The following is a 21312-nucleotide window of genomic DNA, read 5'->3' as shown; positions in this document are numbered from 1 at the left end:
AGCTTCCGACAACACTGAGAGTCTGTGTAAGGTAGCCTTGGTACCATTCGAATGGGGGGGAGTAACAGGAACCTTGCGGGTGGCTGTCCGAACCGCACAACCCGTGGACTGCCTCCTGGGAAACGACCTGGAAAGTTCCCCCTGGAGACAGGTCGAGCGCAAGACCCACCTCGGGATGATGGGTCTACCAGAATGGGTGTGCGCCACCACCCGATCCATGGCGGCCCAACTACCCCCCCCGCGGGGGAGTCGAGGACGAAGCCCCCAGCACCCCCTCCGTGGCCCAACCCGGAGATGATCCTGTTGAACCTCACACCCTGTCCCCAGGAGAAGAGCCCCCCACCGACAACGGGTCCATTCAGCCCAACCACGCGCAGATCACGGAGTTAGGTGATCTGCCCGAGTTGGCCCAGTGGCGCCAAGAAGGGGGCCCCTCCCGAGAGGAGTTCTGCAGAGAACAAGCGACCTGTCCTTCCCTGGTCGGACCCCGGCAGCAGGCCGCCGCCCAAGCCGCGGGCGACCAAACGGAAACCCACTTATTGTATTGGGAGAATGACCTCCTGTATAGCGAACAGCGGGCTGCCGAGCTAGGGTCAGCCCGGGTCCTGGTGGTACCCCTACGCTTAAAAGACTTCCTCCTGGGCTTGGCCCATGATGTACCCCTGGCCGGCCACTTGGGCCAGGACAAGACCTACCATCGCCTAGTAACGCACTTTTATTGGCCAAAAATGCGAGCCCACGTAGAGGCCCACTGCAAGTCCTGCCCACGTGCCAAGCCAGTGGTAAAAGTGGAGGGAAGCGCAAGTCCCCCCTCCAGCCCTTCCCAGTCATCAGTACCCCCTTTGAGCGGGTCGGAATTGACATCGTGGGGCCCCTGGATCCCAAGACCGCCCAGGGTCACCGCTTTATCCTCGTCCTAGTGGACCATGCCACACGATACCCGGAGGCCATCCCCCTCCGCACCGTCATGGCCCCCGTGGTGGGCCGGGCCTTAATGGGGATCTTCTCCGGGTAGGGTTCCCCAAAGAGTTTGTGGTCCAAACGGATGCTTCCGAGCATGGCATCGGAGCCGTCCTCTTCCAGCTCAATGAGAAGGGCGTAGATCAGCCCGTGGCCTTCATTAGCCGAAAGTTACTGCCCGAGAGCAACGATGGAGGACCATTAAACGTGAGGCGTTCGCCGTAGTCTGGGCTCTAAAGAAACTGCGACCCTACCTCTTCGGAACCCACTTCCGAGTCCAGACGGATCATCGACCCTTACGGTGGCTCATGCATATGAGGGGGGAGAACCCCAAATTGCTACGATGGTCCATCTCCCTCCAGGGGATGGACTTCACAGTAGAGCATCGCCCTGGCAACAACCACGCCAACGCTGACGGCCTCTCCCGATTCTTCCGCCTCAGCGAAGAGAACCCCCAAGAAGATGGGTAGTTCTCTCCGGCCTTCAGCTGGGGGGACGCGTGTTGGACCCGGCCTCGTGGCGTGGCCCATTCAGACCCATAGCGACACCAGGCTACCCCCTACACCCCACACTACACTGAATAGCGTAGCCTCCCCGACCCAGAACACGGGGTTACCCCTGTCCTCCCCTCCATCTTCCCGACACCAGGCACCCTTCCCATTCCATCGGCCTCGCGGCCTCCAGTACCCGGCCCAGCACCCCCGATGGCCGCCTCGACCCAAACGCAACCCCGGCCTAGTCGCGCCATGCCGGCTGGGGGAGAAAGAGCTCCTGGTGAACAGGAGAGGGAGGAGTAGTTCATTCACACCTGGCCTCCTCCCAAGAGATGGTTTCGATCGGCCCTCCGGCCACCCTGAGGGCTGGCTCCACGCCTGCTGCGTGTCTGGGATCCCTCCCGACCCCGCTTTGAAAGGATCAAAGGGCCGCGTGGCAGGAACCCCCAACAAATGACCCCCAGGCGCTAAGACCCCTGCCCGTGAGGACTCCGGACATCAAAGAGGAGTCGACCTATAACAAGGGGCGCCCTGGGACCCTCGGCAGTTGAATCCTGGAACGAACGAGCCCTGCTGACTTGGTCGCGGCTGAAGAACATCCCCACAACATCCTATGGAACTCTTGGAACCTTGGTGAGCCCTGCAGACCATGTCGCGGCTCTACCTGGCAGAGACGGACTTCTGCCTAAACGACATCCGAGCCCTGCTGACGTGGTCGCGGCTCCCCTTGCACCCTAGAGAACTCTGAGCCCTGCTGAGTGACTCGCGGCTCCTGGAACATTGTCCGACCTCCGACACCCGGACTTGAGTCCCGCAGAGTGGACACCCGCTCAAGAGACATTCCGGTCCGGCTGGACCCCAAAGATCATCTCGTATCCCCGGCTCGAGGATTGAGAGCTGTGTGCCGGATACGCACCCGCCTTGTCCCCGATCCTAAGACTGTCCCGCTACCCCTACCCCAACCGAGACTTTGTGAGCCCCTGCTCTACTTGTACATACTCCTGCGGATCATAAAGATCATGATATTGCTAGATAAAGCATACGTATTCCAGAATCTACGGAGTGGTGTCTCTGTGCTGCCTGGTGCTGAATCAGCGTGTACGATCTTAGGTGTGAGACCAAGTTCTGAAGGGGTCTCCGACCGGTGCTCGGCTATTTCTCCCAGAAGGGTGGGTGCAGGGTGGCCAAGCACACATTCTGTCCTCCCCTGGGGCTAGCCCTTCTAACAACCCTACACACGCGTGTACGGTCCGTATCACTGTGGCATACGCATACGCCAGCACTCCCATACTGATACGGACCCTACACACGCGTGTATGGTCTGTATCACTGTGGCGTACGCATATGCCAGCACTCCCACAGTGATAGGGACCCTACACACGTGTGTACGGTCCGTATCACTGTGGCGTACGCATACGCCAGCACTCCCACAGTGATAGGGACCCTACACACGCGTGTACGGTCCGTATCACTGTGGCGTAAGCATACGCCAGCACTCCCATACTGATAGGGACCCTACACATGTGTGTATGGTCCGTATAACTGTGGCGTACGCATATGCCAGCACTCCCATACTGATAGCGACCCTACACACACGTGTACGGTCCGTATCACTGTGGCGTACGCATACGCTAGCACTCCCATACTGATAGGGACCCTACACACGCATGTACGGTCCGTATCACTGTGGCGTACGCATACGCCAGCACTCCGATACTGATAGGGACCCTACACACGCGTGTACGGTCCGTATCACTGTGGCGTACGCATACGCCAGCACTCCCATAGTGATAGGGACCCTACACACGCCTGTACGGTCCGTATCACTGTGGCGTACGCATACGCCAGCACTCCCATACTGATAGGGACCCTACACACGCGTGTGCGGTCCATATCACTATGGCGTACGCATACGCCAGCACTCCCACAGTGATAGGGACCCTACTCACGCCCTCAGAGCGTATGTACGGTGCGTTTCACACCTGACAGTGGTGATAGGCGGCACACAGAAAGGAATTGAGCTGTCATACTTGGCCAAGGCTGGACATCAAGGCATTGTCTGTGCAGTACTACATGTGTCGGGCACAGGTGGGTCAGGCTGTTATGTGGCACTATACTCCTGAGGTGTGAAGCTCATAAAAGTATGATGAGCTGTGTACACATGTCATGTGTGATGGTGCCCTATGTGCCACACACCCCCTTCACTCCTTTGACATGTGTACATGTAGTACAGACTTGTTGAGCCATGCGTCACTGGCATGGCACAGTCACCGACACCCGCAAATGTCCCCTAATGCCAGGTACACGGAATATCACCCCTGACATGTGAATGCCCGCGTTGCACGCTGTAACTATGTCATGTGTGTGTCATGTGTTCCCATAGGTTTGCTGTAGGTGTTTGGTCAAATGCATCTGCAGTTGCAGCAACCAACATGTGTCTGTGTGTAGATGGGCATGGCACACTGTTACGCACACCAGCACACATGTGTAATCCGACGTAAGGTGTGTATATATGCATCGACACGGAGTTTCAAAACAAGGACATATCTGCATACTCTAAATGTATGTGTGATCAGTCTTGACATGTAATCCTTCATGGCAAGGTGTGTGGTCTGTCCTTTTTCTATGACATGTGACCTGTGCCTCTAGTGTTCCGCAACCTGTCTGTACAATAAACATCCTTCTCCTGCACATTTTTGGATGTCTGTAACTCCTGTAATGCGTCTGCCTGCTCACTTACACTGGCCCACAGCTAGTTTCATGGCATGGCATATTGAGGTTGAGAATCAACGTTTGTAGCTGGTTCTTGGTAGGAGTGTCACCTGCCTGGCATACGTGTCCAGGGCATATTGCACAGACCTGACTCTGTATGTAGCATATGTGTATTGCCTGTTGAACATGTGCTCAGTACATTGACATTGGTGGTGTACTGTACTCACTCTTCGTTGTCCCTTCTACTTCACTGCAGGGCTCCGCCTCTCCCTCGACCAATTCCGGACTTGGCTGACCTGAGGGAACATGACTGTATACGCCGCTACCGCTTCCCCCAACGTTTGATTGAGGACTTGACGACACGGCAACCGCTACACAGGTATCCTACTGCACTGACACCAAAGATGAAGGTGATGGCAGCCCTACATTTCTTTGCCACGGGTACCTTTCAACATACCATTGCCCATGTCGGTGGCATGTCCCAAACCATGTTCAGCATGATTTTTTAGAGGCCATGTTGGATCACCTGGATGAGTTCATAAAATTCCCAACTGCTGAGCAGTTGACAGGTGTCAAGCGTGAGTTCTATGCCCTGGGAGGGATGCCCCATGTCAATGGGTCCATGGATGGAACACATGTGGCTTTGGTACCACCACAGGCACAGGAGGTAGCGTATAGGAACCGCAAGCATTACCACTCCATTAATGCCCTTGTGGTGTGTCTTGCCAACATGGTGATTTCACATGTCTGTGCTCGTTTTCCAGGATCAGCACATGATGCCTACATCATGAGGCGTAGCAGGGTGCCTGAAATGATGCTGCAGCTGCGCAACGAACGAGCATGTATTGTTGGTGGGTATACTCTGGCAGTCCTGTATTTAACGTCATATTCCTGTCTTACTGCTTCCCCTGACCCACTGTTGCCCATGATGTTTCCATGTAGGGGACGCTGGCTATCCCAACATGCCATGGCTGATCACGCCTCTCCGCAACCCCAGCACGGCTGATGATCACCGCTACAACAACGCCCATGGGCGGACCAGGCGAGTGATAGAGAGGACGTTTGGCCTCCTGAAGAGCCGATTCCGTTGCCTCCACAAGACCGGTGGTGCACTCCCATATGCACCGGTGAAGGTCTGCAAGATCTTCCTCGTGTGCTGCTTGCTGCACAACATGGCAGTGGAGAAAGCTGTGCCACTCATCCTGGATCCAGATGAGCAGGACCATCCACCCTTGGAGGATGAAGGGCTTGGTCACGAGGCAAGTGATGTGGAGGAGGAGGAGGCGGTAGAAGACATCCGGAGTCGGCTCATAAGCAACTTCTTTGCTTAGTGGTGAGTTCCAGTGTCTGAGTGTGCATGCATTGGGCCGTGTGTGGCATGTGTTGCAATGTGTGTGTCCATCTGCATGTCTGCCAAGTGAGTCAGAGGTGTGTTTGGATGTGTCACTCGAGTGATGGTGCAATGGAAGAATGTTTTTCCAGAGTCATCATTGTCACCTAGCATGTAGACAACCTTATACGTGTCGAGTACATGCACATGCATGCGGATGTGCTTCTTTTGGCTGACTTCTGGTGTGTCTCTCATCCACAGGTACTTGCGCATGCTGTCTGCTGGTGGCATTGTTGTGCTCCTGCTATTCCTCATGAACACAGCAACATGTGCTGAATCAGCATTACATGCACGGACAAGTTTGAAAATCTCCTTAGGGTATGGGATGCAGCACGGCTTTTTGGGAGTGGTATTTGTTTTGAATGTGTGTGCACTGCTCCTGTTCATGTTTGGATACTTTACATACATGTAGAATCACCTTGGGGCACATGACATGGAGCTGAATTCACCTGAATTGATGGTCAGACTTGGTGACAGTCATCTGTAATGGGATTGTGGATTGTGATGAAGCCATCAATGTGTGTAACACTGCCCTCGGAAACATACGGGTTGCACCGGGTTGACATGGTGTGTGAATTCCTCATTAGGGGTTCAATGGTGTATAGCAGCCTCTCCGTGAGCAGCAGGGGGTGTTTAGCTGTAACCCGTCACTTGTGTGCCAGTGCTATAGATTTCCAGCATCTGTGGTGCAAAGGGGGGTGCCAGTGTTGGTCCCACGTGTTCATCCACATGACCTGTGTATGTGTTGACAGAGTTGCATTAGCATTCCGACACACATGAGTAATAAAGGTGTCCCTCTGCCTCCAAGGTGCCTCATCTCTGTCAATGGTGGTCTGTTGCCACTGTGCATGCGGCATGTCTGGCATTGTTCTCAGAGATGGTGCATATGAGTCTATGTGTAGAGTAGCAAGATGCAAGCTGTTTGTCAGAGATTAGAATCTGTATTGTGCATGATTTCCATGGCTGTGTAGGTATTGTGGCATGTCAGTATCCACGACGGCCACTGTGCTGCATGTGAATCCATTGTGTGTGTGTGTGCCATGTTGAACCAGACATTCCTTCCTTGACATACACCTTTTGCATAGTTCCTTCCTGACATCCTTGTCTTTGTGTGCTACTTGTGGCATTGTTTTCTTGACATGGCGCATGCTGCTGCAGGCCCGGCAGCAAGGGCACCCAGTGTCCACGCAAACGAGCTGGTGTTCATCATGGATTGCTTGCTGACATGTGCTATGCTGATCAGCAGCATCTGTGCCTCATGCGGCAGCACACTCTGCATTATGCACAAGATCCCCAGTTCCATCCACCTCAAGGCAAGAGGGAGACCATCCCCCAGGTCAACTACGACATCTGTGTCTAATCCTACCCTGCACTCTACGGACATGTGCGTTACAAATCCCATGATACTTGTCCACATCCAGGGTGCATCTGCACAGCTCTGCTTCTACATCCGGTGACCAGGCCACATCAACGTCCAACAGAGATGGGGGGAGTGGATCACTGCCAGCTGCAGGATGACCTTCTCAATCCACGCACACAGTCAGGATGCAGCCCACAACCACAACACAACCTTGTGGCACTGTGATCCAACACCCCATTGTGCCATCTCCATGCATCCAACCTTGGCCGGCCCACCATTCTCCACATCCACCTGACTCAAGCATGCAGGATATGGTTCTGCCACATGTCTACACATACCTGGGACTCCCACCCCAGGACACTCCACATGATCCCTGACCTCTGCGCATGACTGTTGCTCTTCTAAATAGGTCTGTAGGCACAGTTGTGCGTGCACCCCCTCAGCTGGTTGGGCCCATCACGGGTGAGTATGGTGCTCCATGTCTGTATTGGATGATACATTGTGACCCATGTGTGTCCTGTGCCAGACTCAGACCCCAGGGTATGGATGGTTGGAGTTACTTCTGAAATCAGGCATGGTTTGACTTTACAACACACACATGTAGTGGAATAATGCAAAATGACGGCATCATCTGGTGATTGTGATGATTTTTATTTGTGGTGGGGCACGTGTTTGGGGGGATGACAAGAGGTGCTTGGCGGGAGTGTAGAATCCAAAGTTCACAGGGGGAGTTGGTATCCTTGCCATTGAAAGTCATCAGAGTCTATGCCACAGTCTTTGTCTACATTGGTCAGACAGTGACCAGCAAGGCCATGTGGAAGAGAATGTCATTTGCTGATGTGCTGCTGTTGGGCCAGAGGGCCAGGTGCCAGGCCAGGTGACCTGGGAGATGGTGATGTTCCACTGACTCTCACGGTCTTTTGCGTGGATGACCCACCCTCCTGCGGGGACCCTCAGAAGCAGGCCGTGACAATGCTTGTGATGCTCCGTCGGATGAATCCTCCTCCTCCTGATCCCTCCCTGTGGGTGGTGATGTTCTTCGCCTGGTGGCACAGGGAGGGTTGCCCATGTTTTCGGCAATTCGGCGGAGTACACGGGTCATGACCGTTTGCACCGCCACGAGCTCAGCCTGTCTTGCCTCCATCCGTCCTTGGTGTCGCTGTTGACAGGCATGTTGCTCGGCCTGCAGGGTCTTCATCTCCTCGAGGGTCCCCTTGATGTCTGTGAGGGTGGACGCAATCTGGACCATGCCACTGGCGTCACGCCGGTATGAGTCGAGGATGTTGCTGACGTGTGACATTACCGGTTCCTGAGCCAACTGGTCAGGTTCGCGCCTCCACTGTCCTCCACTCCCACCACCCCTGCTCACTTGCGCCTGGCCTGCCGTTGTGGGCACATCGGGTCTCCGGGACCCCTGAGGGATGGCATTTGCGGTGTCGCCTGCCTCCTCCTGGGTGCCCGGAGAACCTTGTCCCTCCTGGACAGACTGGCTGTGTTGTTGTGTGCGGGCAGGGCTCCTGGGTGTCTCCTGGGATGTGGCAGGAATGGGGGTGGTGGTTGGCACAGTTGTACCTGACGCAGGTGCTGCAGGTGGTTGGACACCAGAGGGGCCAGGTTGGTCTGGGTCATCCACGGAGTGGTGAGAGTCGTCACTGCCGGTGGGGTCCTCTTCATGCAGAGCCTGGTCCTGTGAGTCTTCCCCCCCAGTGTTGGGGGAGATCGACGACGTTGACCTGTGTGTGAGAGAGACAGAGTTAATTGTGTTACATGCGACATCCATGTTTCATTCATTTTTGAGTTGGCACAGTTCCTCTGGGTGGTTGTATTTGGCTAGCATTCCTCTCACAGTGCACTTGTGCATGGGTATGTCCCTTGGCCACAGCTTTCGACACTTTATCTATGTGTGACACAATCTTAGTTGATGCATCTTTTGGGAAGGCAGTCAGCAGTGTAGTGAGCGGGCGTAGCAAGCCATGCAGAGCCGCCTTATGTGTTGCACTGTACGTGGCCAAATGGTGTTTTTTCCATGCTATTTGAGAATGCAGGTAGGTAAATTAACCATTTGTGACAGGGTTCTGACAAACACAGTGGGTGGGTATACTGGGTGTCAGGTTATGTTTGTGCCTGCAGCACGGATGTACTCATGCACAGATTGACATATGGCCCAGTGTTTATCAAAGGTTGAAGGAGGGGTTCACGTACTGCCAAACCTTGTCTACATGCACACAGTCCACCTGCTGACGAGCGGACATGGCCACACCACCCAAGGGTTATTTGGTCTCCCTCTGTCTCCCTTTCTCCCTCCCTCCGTCAGACTCCTCCCACTGTCCGTCTCCCTCTATCTCCCTTTCTCCCTCCCTCTGTCAGCCTCCTCCCACTGTCCCATCTCCCTCTGTCTCACTTTCTCCCTCCCTCTGTCAGACTCCTCCCACTGTCCGTCTCCCTCTATCTCCCTTTCTCCCTCCCTCTGTCAGCCTCCTCCCACTGTCCCGTCTCCCTCTGTCTCCCTTTCTCCCTCCCTCTGTCAGCCTCCTCCCTCTGTCCGTCTCCCTTTCTCCCTCCCTCTGTCAGCCTCCTCCCACTGTCCGATTCCCTCTGTCTCCCTTTCTCCCTCCCTCTGTCAGCCTCCTCCCTCTGTCTGTCTCCCTCTGTCTCCCTTTCTCCCTCCCTCTGTCAGCCTCCTCCCTCTGTCCGTCTCCCTCTGTCTCCCTTTCTCCCTCCCTCTGTCAGCCTCCTCCCTCTGTCCGTCTCCCTCTGTCTCCCTTTCTCCCTCCCTCTGTCAGCCTCCTCCCTCTGTCCGTCTCCCTTTCTCCCTCCCTCTGTCAGCCTCCTCCCTCTGTCCGTCTCCCTCTGTCTCCCTTTCTCCCTCCCTCTGTCAGCCTCCTCCCTCTGTCCATCTCCCTCTGTATCCCTTTCTCCCTCCCTCTGTCAGCCTCCTCCCTCTGTCCGTCTCCCTCTGTCTCCCTTTCTCCCTCCCTCTGTCAGCCTCCTCCCTCTCCCTCTGTCTCCCTTTCTCCCTCCCTCTGTCAGCCTCCTCCCTCTGTCCATCTACCTCTGTCTCCCTTTCTACCTCCCTCTGTCAGCCTCCTACCAGTGTCCGTCTCCCTTTCTCCCTCCCTCTGTCAGCCTCCTCCCACTGTCCGTCTCCCTCTGTCTCCCTTTCTCCCTCCCTCTGTCAGCCTCCTCCCTCTGTCCGTCTCCCTCTGTCTCCCTTTCTCCCTCCCTCTGTCAGCCTCCTCCCACTGTCCCGTCTCCCTCTGTCTCCCTTTCTCCCTCCCTCTGTCAGCCTCCTCCCTCTGTCCATCTCCCTCTGTCTCCCTTTCTCCCTCGCTCTGTCAGCCTCCTCCCACTGTCCCGTCTCCCTCTGTCTCCCTTTCTCCCTCCCTCTGTCAGCCTACTCCCTCTGTCCGTCTCCCTCTGTCTCCCTTTCTCCCTCCCTCTGTCAGCCTCCTCCCTCTGTCCGTCTCCCACTGTCTCCCTTTCTCCCTCCCTCTGTCAGCCTCCTCCCTCTGTCCATCTCCCTCTGTCTCCCTTTCTCCCTCCCTCTGTCAGCCTCCTCCCTCTGTCCGTCTCCCTCTGTCTCCCTTTCTCCCTCCCTCTGTCAGCCTCCTCCCTCTGTCCGTCTCCCTCTGTCTCCCTTTCTCCCTCCCTCTGTCAGCCTCCTCCCTCTGTCCATCTCCCTCTGTCTCCCTTTCTCCCTCCCTCTGTCAGCCTCCTACCACTGTCCGTCTCCCTTTCTCCCTCCCTCTGTCACCCTCCTCCCACTGTCCGTCTCCCTCTGTCTCCCTTTCTCCCTCCCTCTGTCAGCCTCCTCCCTCTGTCCGTCTCCCTCTGTCTCCCTTTCTCCCTCCCTCTGTCAGCCTCCTCCCTCCCTCTGTCTGTCTCCCTGTTTCCACCTCTGTCTCTGACCCTCTCTCTGCCCCTCTCCCTCCCTCTGTGTGTCACCCTCTGTCACCTCAGCCCAGCTTCCTGGGCACACACAGTTTGCAGGTCTTTCAAATGCCATTGGCTTGTTCATGTGGGTTTGTTTCTTCTGTGCGGTCACCCATTGGGCGGAGTGTCTGAGTCTGCGCTGCTGCTGTGGCGGTGTGTGCTGACACTCTTTCAGAGTGATGCGTCTTCATTAGCTGCTGTTATGTGCAAATTGTGCCTTCATACCCATCGTCCTGCAACGTGGCCACCATTAGCAGGCAAAACAGTACTGTGTGGGGACACACTGTTTGTATGGCTGTGCCCTAAGCCATATGGGCTGAGGGCATTGTTGTGTGCTTCAGAGTTGCTCTATGTTAGTCTTGAGGCCCACCCTCCCGGCATCGGGGACATCCTGTCTTGTGTTGGTGTTTTGTGTGACCTGTGACTTGGCATGGCCTTGCTTGGGGCATGGGGCATGGAGGCGCTAGTGACATGTGTGTGTTTTTGGAGTGTGGTTGTGTACGGTGCAGGCTTTGGGGGGGTTGCGTGCATGATTGGTATTTTGGTTGTGTATGGCGTTCCCCCCATGTGAGGTGAGTTGTTTGTGTACTCACCAGGATCTCGGACTCCTTCTACTCCGTCTACTCCCACCGGCGGCAGCGTGGCCATCACCTTCTCCTCCCAGGGATGGTAGTGTACCGGTCTGAGGGCCGGCCCTCCTCCAGTGATGTTGGCCTGGTTGTGCTCGTCCGTCATTTTGCGGCGGACCGTCCTCCGCAGATCGTACCACCTGGCTTGGCACTCATGCCTGGTCCTTCTGGTGGACCCAACAGCATTCACAGAATTGACTATCCTCTCCCACATGGCAGATTTTTCGGATATGCTGGTCCGTCTGACCAATGTTCCAAAGAGCTGTGGCTCGACTCTGACGATTTTGTCGACAAGGACCTCCAGCTCCTCCTTTGTGAACTTTGGATTCTTGTTAGTGGGCATGGTGTGGGGTGTGGGTGTGGATGGTTGTGGGGGTGTGGGTGTGGATGGTTGTGGGTGTGTGAGTGTGGTTGTGCAGGTGTGTGTGTGAATGTGATGAGGGGGTGTTTGTGATGGTGGTTGTGTGAAGGAGTGCAAGTGTAAGGTGTATTGATGTATGTAGTATGGTGCAGTGCGTTGTCTCTGTGGTCTGGCAGTAGGGGATCTGTTGCAAAGGATCATGGTTTGTGTGTGCTGGGCCATTTTATTGGTTCATTTGTGGGTGTGGCTGTGTTTGAACTTTGGGTGGGTGTGTTATAAGGAGTGGTAGTGGTTTGGGCCTCTGTTTAGCTGTTTGTCAGTTGCAGGTCAGTGTATAGGATGTATTTGGGCTTGTTGTATATGTTTAGTGGTGTTGTGTGCATCGAATTGACTCTCCTTGTGTTTTTTTGGTTTGTCCTGGTTCAGTGCAAGTGTTTTTTGCGTCTGTACGGTGCGTACATGGGCCATGTTGTTGCACAGTGCTGTCCTTTGCTATGGCTTAGTACGACTCGTACATGCGCGATGTTGGGTGAGGGTGCTGGTGTGTGGGCCTGGGGTAGGGTGCGTACAGACACGGTCAGGGTGTTGGTCTGCACCGTCCATCGGTGGTGGTGTTTCGCACCGTACATACAGGGGGGGCTGGGTGTACGCTCCATACATACACTGGTGGGGTGTGGGTACGGTCTGTACATACACGGGTGGGGGTACGCTCCATACATACACGGGTGGGGAGTTGGTACGCTCCATGCATACACGGGTGGGGGTACGGTCTGTACATACACGGGTGGGGTACGGTCCATACATACACTGGTGGGGTGTTGGTACGCTCCATTCATACACAGGCGGGGGTACGGTCCGTACATACACAGGTGGGGGTACGGTCCGTACATACACTGGTGGGGTGTGGGTACGGTCCGTACATACATGGGTGGGGGTACGGTCCATACATACATGGGTGGGGAGTTGGTACGCTCCATACATACACGGGTGGGGGTACGGTCCATACATACATGGGTGGGGTACGGTCCGTACATACACTGGTGGGGTGTTGATACGCTCCATTCATACACGGTGGGGGTACGGTCCGTACATACACGGGTGGGGAGTTGGTATGCTCCTTACATGCACAGGTGGGGGTACGGTTCGTACATACACGGGTGGGGGTACGGTCTGTACATACACTGGTGGGGTGTTGGTATGCTCCATTCATACACGGGTGGGGGTACGGTCCGTACATACACGGGTGGGGGTACGGTCCGTACATACACTGGTGGGGTGTGGGTACGGTCTGTACATACACGGGTGGGGGTACGGTCCGTACATACACGGGTGGGGAGTTGGTACGCTCCATACATACACGGGTGGGGGTACGGTCCGTACATACACGGGTGGGGGTATGGTCCGTACATACACTGGTGGGGTGTGGGTACAGTCCGTACATACACGGGTGGGGGTACGGTCCGTACATACACGGGTGGGGAGTTGGTACGCTCCATGCATACATGGGTGGGGGTACGGTCCGTACATACACAGGTGGGGGTACAGTCCGTACATACACTGGTGGGGTGTTGGTAGTCTCCATTCATACATGGGTGGGGGTACGGTCCGTACATACACGGGTGGGGAGTTGGTACGCTCCATGCATACACGGGTGGGGGTACGGTCCGTACATACACGGGTGGGGGTACGCTCCATACATACACTGGTGGGGGTTCGGCGCGTACATCCGCGGCCGGGGGGCGTTTGGCACGTACATGCGGGGGATGGGGGGGGTTCGGCGCATACATACGAGGTCTGGGGGTGTTCTGCGCGTACATACGGGGTCTGGGGTGGGGTGTTCGGCGCGTATGCCGGCACATGTCTCCATGGTTGCTATAGGAGTTCGGTCCGTACGGTGTTTTCTCCATACAGTTGTAAAATCGAAAGGATGGGAGTGATCGTACTTGCGCGGTCGGACTTCATTTTTCTGAATCGTACGGTAAATCGTCCGGAGATGTGTCGGACACATTTTCCGACCCGAGGACGTGTGGGGAAATTTTCCCAATGCGATTCGTATGGACTTTTTCCCATGCGAATCGTACTTGGCAGTTTGTACGCTACTTGTACGATTCGTACGGTAAAAAATCCGGATACGATTCGTACGGGGAAAAATTTTCCACAATCGGAATCGGCCCCCAGGGTGTCTGAAAATGGACTATATGAAAGGGAAGTTGAGGCCCCAAAAGTGGCCATCTGTCAAGCAGCCCGTAGGGCTGTGTGAGGAGGTGAAACTCTGAAAGACTTCAGCGTGTGTTCAGGACTGGGGGGGCCAAGGCCTGCTAGACTCCCTGTTGAGTGAGAGAACATCACTAAGGGAATCCAAGACCACCTGCACTGTAGTCTAGAGCCTGGAGCACAAGCTCCTGCCTGCTTGCCAAGACCAGTGTGCTCTGTGAGGAAGAGGAGATGTTGGAGGGATCAAGGTCCAGTGAGGAGCCCTGTCAAGTAGACTTCCTGTGTGAGATATGAGGAGACAGCTGCTGCTTTGATTGAGTCATTGTCCATGCGCAGGAATGGGTCAGTGACCCCTGTATGCCAGTAGATGGCTGTCATGAAGATAGTGTCACATGGCCCATGGGGACATTGTTGTCTTCTCTAAGTTGGCATGAGCACGCAGCAGATTGCCCGCTGCTTTGCGCACATTTCTATAAGACTTTATTTTTGCAACTGTCTCTATTGCTGTTTTCACACAAGAATCCATCGCTGTGTTCACATTCTCCAGGTTCCTGGGATTTTGTCTGAACATTGTGGGCAGGTCGAACAACAATGCCCCTTATTATTCTGTTCTAGCCAGGCCTTAGCACCAGGACAAAACATATTGATGCAGCTGTTGTTTGGGGTAACGTACTTTGGTTCTATTGGAATACACAAATAAGAAGCCGACACTTGGAGAGGGACCTTTCCAGGGAGAAGAGCGAGACAGCACCTATGATGGCGATATACTCTCTATAGGCTAAGGTATGGTGTCTGAAGACAAAGCCTGAGATCTTCTAATATATAATAATACTACTTATATGCAAGGGGAGGGAGGTTAGGCTATATTGTCTTTTCATAATGACATCTCCTTTCAATATTTATGGACTAACTGCTATGCTGACAGTATTTGTATTATGCATTTTTCTGCTTGTTGTGGCATATATACTGCATAATAGAGCATTTTAGTTACAATAAACATTTTAACCTTGTTTGTGTCTCTGTCAAATCGTGTTGTCGATAAGTACAAGAGTGCAAGCAAAAGGGTGTGTCTTGCCACCGCTATTCCTGAAAGATCTGGGAGTGTTGTATTCTGGGGTTTCTAATTACTTGTTTCTCTGTGAGTGAATTAGAGAGCAAGTGAGACACTATAGCTAGTCAGTCCTGGGCTCATGGGTACTTAGGTGGTAGGATAACTCAGTCCCTATGCACTAAGGTCCCATAATCCTACAAATAGTTTTTTGGGCAGAATCCCTGCAACATGGCGCCCAACGTTTGGTCTGGTATTTATTCACAAGACCCCTGAGTAGCGATTGTACTTATCCATGATAGCATCTCACCGGTTCCTGGAGACGTCCGTGGTGGTGGGGCTTAGCCTCCCATATTTGTAGGGTATACCTATTTCTATAGGTTCTTGAATCTTGGAGGCTAAAAGGTTTTTCGAACCTATTTCGCACTGCTGTTTTACTTGTTCATTTCTTTTTACACGTGGCACAACCGGTTGCCATTGCGGCACATAAACGAGCGGTGGTCACAGCTTACTTAACTCAACACGGAGTCCCAAATGCAGGGGCTAACATTATTTTTGTGGTTCAGGCGGATCCAGCATACCGCTTTGTGTTATTTTATTCTTGGGTTACATTTCCTGGGGTAGATGCAAAAAATAATTTGTTTCATTCTTACACTGCCGCTGCTCCTCCAGCAGCGTATCGTCCTTATGCATTCATTGACGTTCCATTGACGTCCTGGTAGCATACCATTTGGTTTAATGGTACCCTTCCTCACCCTGTCTCTTTTGTTCAAATGGGTCCCTTGTCTATCGACGGGCGACTTGACTTGTTTTGGCTGGTTCTACATCACATCCAAATGTTCTCAATGTTACTAACATGGTGCTACATCTGTTGTACACACAGTTGGTTCATCTACATAGATGAGTCATATAGTTTATGTCTCGTGCACTTCAGGCAGCTCTGGCCGGAGCTGCTCCTCCGACAGCAGATCACGGGAGAGGACTTGGGATTAGTTCTGCCATGATTAACTCTGTGAAGTGTAAATGTCCTCAAAATCGTGATGACTTGCCATTTTGGCTCGCACAAAAATTTGAGCAGCTTGAGGCTATTTTTACACATACATCTCTTTTAAAAAACAGAATCCTTACAATGAGTATGCCAAGTGGTCTGATTCTTCCTTTTGTGGACTGCACCACCTGGGGGTCGGTGTTTGCTTCAGTGTATACACCGTGCTTTGGTACCCCCTCCCTGAGTATTCTGCCAAGCGTTCTGAAGATGGTACAGGATGAACGCGGGGCTGGTCCAGCCCTGGTTTTGAGGATGAAGTTTGTGGGCATGTTCCCTATTGTCTCCGATATGATTCTGGCCAACATTAAAGGAAAAGCAGTTTGCTTTCAAGTGCGCCAACACCCAGCGGCAGTGGCGGACGTTGATCGGGAGTGACAGTTGCTGATTATTATTGCAGATGTCTATACATCTTTGGGTCGCAATAGTTTAGGGATTTGACATTTACTCAGCAAGTTAAACCCACCTCTGAAAAGGAGGGTACTCCAGTCTTCCCTAAAATGGCGTGCAACCAAAATGTAGGGCAGCAACAACAGAATCCTGGTTCTCGGGCAGATTCGCCTCCACCAGACGCTTCTGAGTGTAGATATGATTTGCGTGACCGCTTTAAAATTAAGACAGTGAGAGGTCCCAGGTTCCTGATCCTCATTCTCCTTGTTACCTTCAGGAATCGCCGGATCAAGAATTCGGCAGAGGAGGGTGGCAGGATCGCAGACAAGGCGAGTCTTCACTGGCAAGACGTGACCTGCAGCGCCAGTTTTACATAAAAGTCAAGCAGGAGGAACCACCTCAATATTGTGCCCCATTTCGGAAGAAAAAAGTTGCCCCTTTGACTGCAAAGTATGCCTCAGATGGTGAAAGACCTCCTCTTCAACAGGAGTTGGGCAGTAACCCTCCTCAACAGCGCAGCAGAGGTGACCATAGTGCAGCAGACACTCCACCAGCATGTGGAGGCAAAAGCAACTGACACTTTTATTACCGTAGAAACAGCCGATACTCGTGCGCTCCTCCTGATAGGCTTTAAGAAGTGATCCTCCAAATTGTAGGTGATATTAAACTGTTAGAGCAGTCTTTTGGGATAATCTAACATCTTCTTATGATATTATGTTGGCAGAGGTTGATTGTCCTCCCCTTTTGTCCTTGCTTCTTCCAGAGGGGAGGATGTTATTCTTCCCAGTTTTTCGCAATATGTACCTGCCGAGGATAAAATTGCTTATGCTTCGGGGTGGGCATTATCCCTGGCTTCTGCGTTATATCGCAATCAGGCTGCTTGGGACATGGATTCCCCAGGTCATGTGATTCCTTTGCGTTCTACACCACAGCCCCAACTGCAGTATCCAATTAAATGTGACGCTAAAGCATCCGTAAGTGACATCTTGACTCAATTGGAATATCAGGGTGTAATTGATCCCTGTGTTTCGTCGAATAATAATCCTCTTTTTCCGATATTGAAACCGGACGGTTCATATCATATAGTTTTAGCCTACAGACATTTGAACAGCCATGTTCATACCTTGGCGGTTCAGAACACACATAGCTCTGCGCTAGTAAACAACATTGTTTGAAAAAAGTATAAAACTACGTTGGATATTTCCAATGGCTTTTTTAGCTATTCTTTGGCTCCGTAAAGCCATGATTTGACCGCATTCAGTGCTCTAGGCAATCAGAGATGCTATGCGAGATTGCCTATGGGATATAAGAATAGCCCAGGCGTGTTTGTGGGACGCATTGTTTAATTTTTACATGAGAATGACCCTGATGCCTTTTCCCATGTCAATAACATTTATTTGACGGATGATGAGATGAATCCGCAACTTATGCACGTAGACTGCATTGTCACGCATTTCGTGAAGTTAGGCTACAAATGTAATTTTGCGAAATCACATATTGACTTTCTGTCAGTACTTTCCCTTGGTTATGAGCTCAATAATTAAGGTAGGGGGCTGGCCCCCACCTTTTGGGAAAATGTGCTCAGTTACAGATTCCTTCTACCCTTCAAAAATTGCAGTCTTTGCTGTATTTTTTTAATTTTGGCAGGACTTACATTCCTGATTATGCCCAGTGTATCATACAGCTTTATGCATTGATACAACCCTCTTTTTCATCTTCCAGTTGGCTTCCGGAACATACCACAGTACTTAGGTCTTTGCAATCTGATCTGCTTGCAACTAAATTCTTGTTAACGAGAGACAATACAACTAATTTGGTCATACGGATTGTACCATGTGCATTAGGATTCACTACGTGACTTTCAATGAAGGGGGCACCCCTGTATACTCAAGCTGAAATGCGTTTTTCTTCTACAGCTGTTCAGATGGTGATTCTGAAAGAAAACTGTGCATTTTCATGGTTTTACCAGTGCCTGTTTTAGAAGCAGTCCCGGAGGCTAGTGTACGGAATTCAAAAGCCTTACATCCCCGTTGGATACAATGGGCTAGTGTTTTGACATCCGGAGATGTCAAATTTATATTTGACACTTCTTTACAAACACAAGAGATTTTACAATATGAACATGTTCGTCCTCCTCCTTTATCATTGCTCCCTCATGATCAGTATATATGCATTATTTACACTGCACAGCCAGCCATTGGTTCTAAACATGTTTATGCAGCAGCCTGCGCAATTGTGGCAGGCACGATAGTAGATGGTGATTCCAAATCCTCCTTGGTGCACACAAAATCCCTTGGGGATTGCATGGCACAATTGGCCGAGCTACGTGCTTTGGTTTTAGTTCTTGAGTTTGCTGATCCAGACGTCACTACACTTGTAGTGTGCGATTCATTTTACTGTGTACAATCCTTCAATGACAACTTATTCTTCTGTAAACAAAATGATTTTCGTGATTCTAAAGGTAGCGCAATAAAGCATAAAAGATATTGGGTTCCAGAGGCCGCTCATAAGGAATGTTTGTCACTCACACATGTTATCCATACATTGGGCCATCAACGTGTGGGCGCACAGGCTGTTGGTAATTTGCTGGCTTATAAGGCAGCAAAATATGCAGTAGCCCCATTCTCAGTAGCAGCAGTTACTCGGTCTAAGACTAACCCTGGGCGAAGTTCGCATTCATAAATAAGAACTAGACGGTCCGCGAATCCCACGATACTACTAGTCGATCAGATTAGATAGGTCAATTTTATTTCAATTGTTAATTCTAAAAATATTTTTTGAGCATTTTTAATTTTTTTTATTTGTTTCACATCAATCATCAATGTTTGTCTCTTTATTTATTATATCTTACATGATCAGCACCCGGGGGCAAGAAGACGGGGTCAGAGTCGGCAGGAGCTGGACAAGATGCCTCCTAGGTCCAGGACCGCTCCTCTACTGAGGGCTCTGCGGCTGGCCCTAGTAAGTCCTCCAGTTGTTAATATTAATAATAATATTTCCCTAACTTTTACTGCACCTTATTTTTTCCAAACTATCATTTCCGTTTCCTAATTCTATTTTTTACCAAATATTCTTCGATCTAGACTATCTGTTTCTAAATTCTTGTTATCCCTGCCTCTAACTGCCTCTGCTCTGACTCTCTGTACTACTACTATATTAGTCTGTCTGTAGCTAATCTTGCCCAGTTGGCCACCCTTTATTTTTATTTAAAAGGTTTTACAACTCAGATTCACCAATAGCTCTAGCCACTGAGTTCAGTCCTTTGTGTTGTTCTTTTCTAATCTTCTTAATCTTGAGAGACTTTTCGACAATTCCCACCAACAAAATGCCCAACCATATATTTTACTATTTTTGATAGGATAGAACATACTACTACTAGTATCTACTCAACTCTAGTACCCGATTTGTACTAGTGATGTATGTGGTATATGTATGTATTTTAACCTTTTTTTCAATCCTGCTAGTGAAAAAGAATAAATAGGGGGAGGTGTATATGGCATCTAAAAAATGTGTAATGTTTTTTCTAGGCATACCGACCACCAGTGCCGGGGCCAGCAGCGGGGGGCAGGCGACGCCAGCCAGGAGGGAGCAGTGGATGTGGCAGCTGCCACAAGGGTGGGTGTGCCAGCAGCAGTGGCGGGCAGTGGTAAGTTTTACTTATATTCCTTACTTATTGACAATAGTTACATACTCGCTGCAAGGGTGTACACTGTATGTTGAGAGAGACTAAGTTGTTGAGAACAATGGTTGAAGAAGACACCCTTTACTTAGCATTAGAGCAATAGCATTAGTGGCAGGAGTAGTAGTTGAGTAACTAATGGCCTCTTCTATCTGACTTCAACTCAGCTGGGAAACTTTTATGGAGAACACTAAGAGTCAGATAAGATGACCTTGATGGATGGGTTGAACGAAAAGGGAAAGAAGGATGGAAGGAGGACGGACGGGCAAATGTAATATATGTGACTGGCAGAGATGGATACGTGGGATGCATGCATAGGTGGCTGATAGTAATCAGATGCATGGCTGTTTGAAAGAAGGGTGGTAGGTGAAAAAAAAAGATGCCTGCTTGGGTGGGTGAAACTGTATGGGTGATAGCAAGAATGCTCAGGGGTGTTTCATGGGTCAAACTCAAAGGCAAGCAAGGAAGGAAGGGCGCATGGGTGGTGGTTTAAAAAATAAAAATAAATGTTTGTTGTTGATTAAACAAACTAAGGTTTGTTGAGAGATTAAGAAGACTGATAGACATGTTTACTTTGAATGGATGGATGCCTGGATGGTATTCATCATAGCATAGGTGGAGACTGTCATGGATGAAGAGTCCTTGAAGAGAATGTAAAAGAAATTAAACTGCACCAGAGTAGCAAAGCCAAGGAGAATAGAAGTTGTATTTTCAGAATACTCCCTTGACTCACAGTAGTTTGCAAGCACAGCATATATATTGTGTATGTATGTTGTTATCAAGCGCCTCCCCCCGACTCCGAGACCCACTCCCTACCTATGTTAATTTATTTTTTAATGTATCAGGCTACCATGGGTGGCCTATCGGCTGCATGGTTACACAATCGATCAAAACAAAGAATCTCATGTCGTCCCATATATAAGCAATCGTCATTTGGATCAGATATCATCTGCCTTGTTGTAGTAGTCAGGGCAGGGTGAAAGTGAAACTGCGCTGTTGCCCTTGATGTAACAAAGTATGGCCAGTGCCACCCATAATAGAAAACATAAGATGATTGTGTAGTCAGCTTCCCCACCTGCAGACAGTAGTAAATAAAA

The sequence above is a fragment of the Triturus cristatus genome, chromosome 2_2 (assembly GCF_964204655.1).
Source record: "Triturus cristatus chromosome 2_2, aTriCri1.1, whole genome shotgun sequence".
NCBI classification, from domain to species: Eukaryota; Metazoa; Chordata; class Amphibia; order Caudata; family Salamandridae; genus Triturus; species Triturus cristatus.
Note: the sequence above shows the minus strand (reverse complement) of the source record.